Source organism: Nannospalax galili, unplaced genomic scaffold, assembly GCF_000622305.1.
Source record: "Nannospalax galili isolate Female #2095 unplaced genomic scaffold, S.galili_v1.0 scaffold380, whole genome shotgun sequence".
Taxonomy (NCBI): Eukaryota; Metazoa; Chordata; class Mammalia; order Rodentia; family Spalacidae; genus Nannospalax; species Nannospalax galili.
Window position 1 is genome coordinate 4,603,951 of NW_008348568.1, and position 10,047 is coordinate 4,613,997.

Sequence of the window (10,047 nt, forward strand, 5' to 3'; positions counted from 1 at the left end):
TGAATTGAACCAAAAATAAGACAAAAAGACAAGCCTCCTCTCACTGTCTAGAGCCCTAGAAAAGCAGCCAGATCTTGAAAGAGCCTCGAGAATTATGGGTTCCAAATTCATCTGACACCAGCAGAAGCTGAAGTCTGAGATGTCACTGCCTCAGCACTGTTACAGCTGACAGAAGGGGGTTTGGTACACGAATTGCTGAGGCTTTGCCAAGAGCTCGTTTCTGACTCACACCAATTTTCCAGACCCCTGGCGTGATTTCTATATCAGAAAATGTGAAATAAGAGCGGTAAATGGAGTAAATTTTCAAAAAGCTAAGGCTATCAGGCTGACTATGCATCTTGATGGTGCATTGATTAATGCATGGCAATTTTTCGCTGTCACTGAAATCTATTGTTAAGTGAGTCAATAAATATTTATGTTTCCGACTGTCCACCGTTCCTTGTCCTTTCTTTGTGTCCTTTTCATCTTTGCTTCTCTGGCTGAGTCCTTGGCACCCGGTACCAGTCAGGTCTACAGTGTGTTGTGGTGAGCAGGGTACAGAGATGGAGCCAAAAGAAGTTGGTTTGAACATCTTGATTTTCCTTTACCAGATGACAGAGTGCTGTTTTTCTTAGCATCACCCACACTCCTGCCTTGCTGATGGGCAGGCCTACCTTTTGTGTGTGCAGATATACTCACGGTCCCCATTCTAAGTGCAATGACTTTGAATCCTCTGAAGTCCTAATTCCTATATGGTATCAATTATATTGAATTTGTTCAATAAAGACTTGTTCACACTTTAAATACTAGTTTTGTTTTGATTTCATCTTATTTTTAGCTTCTATTACCTTATTCTGAATTCCTAACGTGCCTGATTTTTCTCTACTGTTATTTGTCTTTATATGCCCTTTAAAGGCATGTGTTTTTACAAGCGACTCTAAATATTTATGAAATAAGGTAGGTTTGTGAATAGAAAACAAGCAGATACATAAAATATTTAAAGGGTGTCAAAGGAGAAAACATGAAAATTAATACATATATAATCCATAATACATTAATTAATACATAATATAAATTCAAGAAATATTGATACTGAATAGACACTTTACAGCTCCTAATAGTATCATGACCTCAAAAAAGGGCTTATTTTTGCCCAGCCTCAATTTTCTCATTTGAAGAATGGGGCTAATAATATCTGTATCACATCATGAACAGAATCAATATATTGTAGATATAAAGAATTCCATGTGCAATAGTAATAATTCATCTCTTTGAATATCTATTTTGCACAAGTGCCTCATCTTCATTAAGGACTGAGGCTCAGAGTGGTTGATCTATCTATCTAATTATAACTCTCAGTCCAACATTCACAGTCAATAAATTTAAGATCACAAAGTAGGCACTTGTATGGTCTGAATGTAAAATGTCCTTCACAGGCTCATATGGTAGATGCTTGGGCCCTAACTGTTGCCACTATTTTGAGAGGTTCAGGAAGTGTCAGGGGGTGGGACCAGGCTAGAGGAAGTAAGCTACAGGTACTTGGGGGCTGTGTCTTGTCTCTGCTTCTGTTTCCTTCTCCTCTCTGCCGCAAGGTCAACAGTCTTCTGTACATCTTCCTGCTGCCATGGACATTGGACTTTTAATTTGTCAGAATTTGTCATAGTGATAAAGTAAGTGATATATTAAATTGACATGAAAGAAGGGTCAATTTTGTGTCTAAACCTGATCCGGGGATTTAGAACTGGGTCGGGGGAGGAATTTTAGAGTTTGAAAAGGCAGGCGAGGAGAACAAAATGCTATAAGTAGTACCAAGTAGGAGATTCTGGTGGAGCTCAGAGGACCAGCAGGCTGAGAGGAAAAAGACAGTGGGGATGGGGTCATTATGCTTTGCCAGAGACATCAGACTTTGTTGGGAGTTGGATTAGAGGCCGTGCATGTTGATTTTCTGGCAAGAGATTTGTCTATATCTTATTTGTGTACCAAAACATTAATTTTGCTATGTGCGTGTATTGACACTTTAAGTGAGACTGCATTTTAAAGCAACAGACTACATGTCACAGCTTGAAATTTCCTCCAAGATTAATTTGGAAGAGGAAGTTTCAAGCTGTGACATAGTAATTCCTGGCTGTTTGGAGCCAGGTTTACAATAAAGAATCAGGAACAAGAAGCAGAGGTGGGAGGATTTGAGAAACTGCTCTGTAGCCAGAAAAGACGTGAATTGAAAATTGTAGACAAAATGGGTGTATTCGCTGAAGATATTAGCACTGTTTGAAAGAAGGCAAGCACTTTACAATGGAGGTGTCTTAAAGGTGTTTCAGGCATTGGACAGACCATACCCATTGTAGGGTTTGGAGTGTAAAACTGTGAAGCTGCTTGAAAGACTTTCTATTGAAAAGAGAGAGCCACTGTGGTGCGTTGATCACACAGGGATGCCTAGGGAAGTGTTTTTCTGGTTTGATATTCCCAGGCACAGAGAGAGAGGCTACTGCAGATATGTTCCAAAGGAACCTGACTCCTGCTCAAGTTAGCAGAAGATCTTGGCATTAGCTGTGTGCAGTTGGCTTTGTAAGCATGCAGAATAAAGGGTTATGGGGCTATGGGGGCTTCCACTTTGATTTTAAAGGAATATTTAGGAGGCCAAGTGGTGTAAGGTAGGGTCAGAGTCCCTGTAGACTGGCCTTGAAAGCATGATGCATGAAGATCTGGGGATGAAGCCTAAGATTCAGTGATGACGCCAGGATATTGGAGATGCCAGAAACATGGAATGTATGTTAAAGAAATTCATAGGCCACAAGCAGTACTAGCCTAATACACAAAGTCATGTGGTCTGCACACATCAAAGTTACAGTGGGAAGGCAGTCAGAGTACTTGGGACTTCACATGGGGACATCACGTGCCCTGCGTGCTGGAAATGAAACCAAAGGATTTCATATTGATCCTGCTGTGTTCTGGTCTTGCATAGGGTTCCATTCTTCCTCTCTACACCTCCATTTCTCCCTTTTGGAATAGAAGTGTTTGTGCCATTTCAACTGGGAAGTATGTAACTTTCATTTTGGTTTTACAGGGATTTAGAGCTAAGGTTGAGTTTCAGAAAAGATTTTCGTTTTGGACTTTAGAAAGTTGCTAGAACTGCTGAAACTATGGGCTCACCCTGAGATAGTCATGTGCTTTTGGGGGTAAGCAAAAATGCTATCGTTGGGCATACAATGTCCCCTTCCCCACAGGCACATGTGTAGGATGCTTGGTCTCCAACTAGTTGCTCTATCCTGGGATGTTCTGAGAACCCTAGTATGCTGGGTACAGTTGGAGAATGTAGGTCACTATGGGGCAAGTCCAACTGTGTGCCTATTTTAAAAATATTTTTACATGCATGTATGTATGTGTGCCTGTGTGAATGTATGCCATTCTGAATGGGTGCCATCAGAGACCAGAAGAGGATGCTAGCTCCCTTGGACCTGCTGTAGATGATTGTGAGTTGCTCAGTGTAGGTGCTGGGAACTGAACTCTGGTCCTTTGGAAGAACAGCAACTGCTTCTTTTAATCACTGAGTCACTGCTCCAGCCTCATGTGTGTCTTATCCCAGGCCTCTTCATCTCACTCTCTCTACTTCTTATCCACCTTGGCATAAGGTCCTCTGCCATGCTGTATCAGCATGATGGCATGACACCTCTGAAATCACAAATCCAAACCAATCAGTCTTTTCTCCCTTATAGTATTCTCTCAGGTATTTCGTTCCTGATGATGTAAACGTAGCTAAAACAGCATTTAGCAAAACACTGCTAGTATAATATCATTTGTGAATTTCTCTACATTATCTCATTAGCAATATTCAGTAACCCATAGCAAAAAATTTTATGAAACCCAAAGTATAGACTGACACACCTGCTGTAAATCATTATGATCCAAACTAGGAAAAGTATGTCATTGTTGAGCAGGACTTCCCTTGTTTGGTCTGGTTATCCTGTGATAACAGCAAACTTTCTTCCTTTTATAAAAATGTCCTGGTTTGTATAGTCATCCTATCTTAACTGATTCACATCCAAAGTCAAGGTTGCACAGAAGCCAGAGGAAGAAAGAGGGCACAAGGCAGGTTCATTTGTAAACATGACTTCCTGCTCACGAACATGTCTTGAAAAGAGGCTTTGATTTATATGTCTTGATTCACGGCAATTGGAGGTGTGAAAGATTTGTCACCTTGGATTTTGAGGGTCTAATTATTTACACTCTAAAACTATGTCTTCACCTCCAAGGAATGATAGAGAGATGGTATGTGAGGTATCATGTTAATGGGAGGGCTACAAAAATCAATGGCAGGATCAGGGATGGGAGCCATTTAATCTCATTTCTGTTGCCGAAGATGCCAGGACATCCGTCTTTCTCAAGAGTATGCACACAGCTCTATTAGATGCTGGATGCACTATAATTCTACTGTAATTGCAGTAGCATTATAAATTATCGTCATAATACCATGGACTGAGTGCACTGAAGCGCCGGTTCATGGCTCTGTTTTCTCCATGTGCAGCCATTTATTTCTGGAGATGGTACAAGAAGCTATGAGCATAAATATGCCCACATCTTCCTGTCACATGATTTGTCTGCTGTCTGCCTTTGTGATCAGCTTTGGAAGATCCTGTAATGAATTGAGAAAAGAAAACTCTGCATTCTATACTGTGTTGCTACTAGCCAGCTTTGCAACCTTGTGAAGGTCACATTCCCTCCCTTAATTTCATTCTGTATAAAACAAAAGCACAGAACTAAATCACGGACTTTGAAATATTAACTGTTTTCTTATCTTACATGGCCATTTTAAATATTCCTCCTATTATTTTTTTAAACATTTGCTTAGGCACAATACAAAATCACATTACAGTCACAGTATTAGGCAAGTAGCATACATGTTGATGTGACTAGAAAACATAGTTTTCTCAAGTTTTGACTGTTTGGGTGATAGATGGAGATAGAAAGCAAAAATGTTTTCTTTTTATTAGATGCAGCCTTAGTCATTTTCTCTGGGTTTCTAAAACTTCTGATCTAGCTCCTTGTCACTCATAGGAGACTGCTACTATAGAGCAGCCAACATGCAGCCAATCTAAAATCTCCTTCGGGCACACTGTCCTGCCTGTGTCTTTTCTTATTCCCTTGCTGCAGTAGTCTCCAAACATTATTTTATCACATTGTCATCTCCAAATGTGTTATTGGGCCACATTCCTAGCTATCAATAGACACAGGCAAGCGTGGGATCTCAGGTTAGACAAGCCCAGTTAGAAGTTCCCAACACCTTGTCCAACCGACACAAGAAGGCTCTGAGTTCTTTCATCATTGCCAACATTCACCTTGCAAGGATTCCTGGAATTAAACTCCATTACTTTTGAAATAATCACTTTGGAGAAAAGAATGGCTTTATACATCTGTCCTTCAAACAAGGAACTATCCCCTTATTTTGGAAAGTTTTAGAAACTTTAGTTGGTTAAATTGAACTGGAGGAATTGAATCACTGAGGGGTGGGTCCTTGGTCCTTTCTCGCTCTCTGCTTCCTGTTCACCATGTTGTAAGATGCTTTGCCATGTCCTCCCTGCCATGATGGACAGAAATTTTGAAACCATGAGCCCAAATATGTCCTTCTCCCCTGAAATGCTAGCTTCCTGTACCATGTCATCAGTTCAAATCTCTATTCCTCTTTTTTAGTTTCAGAGTCCACGGTTAGACAAAAAATTGGAAAATAAAAAAGTGAGAGAGAGAGAGAGAGAGGGAGAGAGAGAGAGAGGGAGAGAGAGAGACTGGGAATTGAACCCAGGTCTCACTGATGCTAGGTGAGCATTCTACCACTGAGTTCTATCCTAGCCCCTTCCACTCTTTTCTTAAATATTTTGAAATCTTGTCCCCTTGGCTTTGAGGAAAGGTAGTGATGCTCTCTTGATCCTTACTGCACTTTCCAAGGACAGTCTCTTTCTATCTTAGGTTCCCTTTGTAGTGACAGCACAGGTACAGAAGGGAGTAGAGGCAGAGGTTTTGACCCTGTTAACCCTCCAAACTTTTAGTTCTGCCTAAATCTTGGGAAGATTGCTGTCCCTAGCAATTAGTGATTACCTTAATGAAAAGATGATTTAGCTTTTTTTGTCTTAGCCTTAAGTAGTAGCTGTCTTATCTCTTATTCAGAGTAAAGCTTTTAAAATAAAATAGAAATAAATTCCTATCGTTTGTCTGCTAAAAACTCTCCATTGTCTTCTCATCTCACCGAGAGTAAAAGATAAAGCACTTAAAATGGTGTTCGAAGTCCTATTCACGTTACTCCTCCGTTCACACTTCTTTCCCCTTACTCGGTCTTAGTGCCCTTGATATTCTGGATTCCCTGTACTTTCTACAAACCCTGGACCTTTGGACCTTCCAGCTTTCAGTGTTTGCTCTTCCTACTTCTTGGTATTTGCATGTCGCCCTTCTTCATGTCTTCAGGTCTCTGTCCCCGAGTCACACTTCCCTCACGTCCTATCCCCTTTGACATGCTTTATGTTTCTCATGATATTTCTCTGTTTTCACCATTTTATTTAGAATATATCTTATCTGTTGTCCACCTCTTTTCTCCAGAGGGAAATCCATAAGGACAGAGAATGATGGCCATTTATTATTGCATACTCAATATTTAGAATGGTGCCTGGCATCTATATAGGAACTCCATAAGGACTTGCTGGCACACTTCAGCACAGGAATGGTTGAATCAGTCCTACCATTTTCCCTTTCCTTCCTATTGTGCCTCTAGCTTTTAAAAATGAGTCTAGTTTTATCTAAAGTAAAAAATAAAAACAGCTTGTTTGTCAAAGCCATCCTAGTTGACTCTATCCTGGAGTTTAAAGTATGGGTGCCTGAAATGATCTAATCCTGACTGGTAGATCAGGATTGAATTACTTTGTTTCGTATGTTGACTCTTCTCAGCTTACTTAGTTTGAAACATAGCAAATTTTTACAATGAAACTGTGGTAATAAGAGAGCTAATTTGATTAACACTACTAAAAGTGTTGTAATCCATTTCTTGGAGATTGACTGTGGTATCATAAAGGAGGAGATGAAAATTTAGTAGAATATTTATAAAGATTTTCAGATGAAGAGTGTTCTTCCCCATATTTATAGAGACTTATGGAACATGGTAGCTCAGAAGCATTCTGAAATTTTTGATGTAAGGGGAGACAATTATAATTCAATTGATAGTAGGACCAATATTCTATAAGTATATGATATTTGGAGTGTTTTATATTTCCATAAAAACAAGTGCCTTTTTAATGCGCTCTATCAGTTAAAAATGAGTTTTCTGCAAGCTAGGTTCATAAGGAGTCTTACATGTAGGCATCTAATTTTTACAGAGAATGATTGTTTTAACATTTCAGTATAGCTCAAGGTCTCTGTTTTTTTAAGATAAATGATTAAGAATATATTCATTTTCAGGATAGTTTAAAATAAATAACCTGCTCTCTTCCTTCTCCATCCTTCTGCCTCTGCTTCCCCGCTTTCTGTTCTTGGTGCCATGCCTGCCTTTCCCTCCCGTTTTCTTCTCTTCCTTTCCTTTTCTTTAGGCATTAACCAAAATCCAAGCAAAGCCATCTGAGGGGAAAAAACGGCGCCTCCTTCTTCCCCACCTTACTTTGTCAAATCTGCACGTCATTGACAGCATGTTGATTTAAAATACACTAATAGATACTAAAAAATCTTGATAGAGTCCCACTTATATGACCTCCAATGATGCTGAAAGATCAAATAAAAATCCTACCCTGGCAATTTTCAGAAACAGTCACAGACTATAATAGACACGATTTAGATGAATGAACTTACAATTTCCACAAAATGTAAATTTCCATTTTTATACCAAGCCCACATCTGTAGTCACCAGACCTGATGGACGACTTCTGTAGGGAACAAGTGCCTGTATGGGACAGGAAATCCTGCTTTTTACACATTTGCCTAAATATTCCCTTGCTTAATAGGCCATATCCAAAACCTGGTAATGCATTGAGACTCCAAACAGATTAACTCCAAGCACCCCTCCCTCTCTTCTTCTTGCTGACTTTTCTGCTAAGACATTAGTTCATTCTTTAAATGTCACTTATGGGAGGCAATTTTCAGCAGGGTGTGTTACATGAGCTCGGTGATAGCTTTCAGGCTGGATCTGCCACAGTCTCCTTTTACTGTCCGGCTCCCTGGGGCTGCAAAGAAGCAAAAGTGTATGCCTGTCTTTTATTGCCATGTGTTCAGTAACTGGTCCAGTATTTGGTCCCACATCACTGGTCTGGATGGAAAACACACTTGGAGGCCTTGCTTTGTGAGTTTATTTAACCTTGAGTTAGATTTTCTTGCTGAACTGAAGTTGGTGGAGAAAGAAAGGGAATTGATTGACTTCTGTGAGAAAGTGGGAACCAGGTATGTGGTGGGAAACGCTATGTACAAACCATATTGCCTTGCATTGCTTTATTCTGTATGTGCAAGACAAGGGTGCTAGAAGGGGCTGGTGAGGGCCAGGGACCAGAGAAATCCACAATCCCCAAGCATCTGAGGCTAGAGTGTGAGAGCTCTCTGGATGGATGATGGGTTTGGGAAGTTTGTAGGTATTGGTGATTTCCTGGCCATTGAACATCTGCCACTGACTCTGCTCCATCCTGAAAGCAAGAGCAACATGAGCTGGGACCAGATAAGAAGCACTTGTGCACTAAGATGGGGTTCAGGAGAGATGGTAAAGCACTTGCCGTATAAGCGTGGACCAGAGTTTGAATCACCAGCACTCCCATAAAGTTGAATGCGGTAGTGCACATCTGTAATCTTCCTACAGCAAGGTGGGAGTCAGGAAAAGGAAGCTGCCTGCGAGCTCTTGGGACAGCTGTCCTGGCCTCACAGCAGTAAGAACAATAAGAGACCTGGCAAGGGCTGACACCTGAGGTTGCCCCCTGAACTCACACATGCACCTTGACTCTCATGTGCTTATACCACACACAAGCACACAAACACATACATACACGACACACTAGACACACACACACACACACACACAGAGAAAATGAGCTATAAATGGGGCTCTGGTATGTGGCAGGGATGAACCAGAACAGAAATCAACAGTGTACTATATAAAAAGAAGCTTTGAAAAAGGAAAGAATGTCAATGACATAGATGGCACCAGGGTTCGAACAAAGTTAAGGTCTGTATCATACATACCCTTGGGTAAAGAATATTCATGTCATAAAGATGGGTAGATGCAAGAGACTGAAGTGACAGTGGATCTGGGTGCAGTAGTGACTTCAACATTGCAGAGTGTTATTGTGAGGCTAGATTCCCTTACTTTGTTATTACTCTGCCCAAATACTTGAAGAAAGCAACTTATGAGAGGACAGATTTACTTTGGCTCACTTTCAAAGGATACAGTCCACCACTGTGGAAAAACCATGGCAGCAGGTGACTTTGTGATGATGGAAGTCTGAGCTGCTTGGCCATCTCAGTGTCCCAGTAAGCAGAGAAAGGAGAATGCAGCATTTGGCTGATGTTCTCCTTTCCATTTTTGTCCACTGTAAGATCCCAGACAATCGGACGGTCTTGTTCTTCTTCAGGGCAGATCTTCCATCCTCACTTAATCCTCCCTGGAAAGTTCCTCATAGACACACCTAAAGGTATGTCTCCTTAAAGCCCTAAGTGTTTCTTTTCCTGTTTAATTTCAAGTTTTCATTATTATTTAGAATTTCATAAATGTATACAGTGAAATATGATACCATATCTACTTATGTCCCTTGTCCAATGCTTTTTATTACCCCTCCCACACACACACCCACCACTCAATTTCATGCATTTTTAATCACCCACTGACTCCAGTGAATGCTGCCTATATGTATGGGGTTATTCACTAGAGCACAGGGTATCTACCAGTGCGAACACTTGCAAGAAAGATTGATTCTACCCCCCAGGAGACGTCAACTGCCAACAGCTCCTCAGTGAGGGGTGGGGCCTGGAGAGAACCACCTCCATTGGTGTCGGACTTTAGCTGACTTGGTGTTATGCAGGTCTTATGCAGGTAGCAACTGCTGTGAGCCCATGAGCGTGACA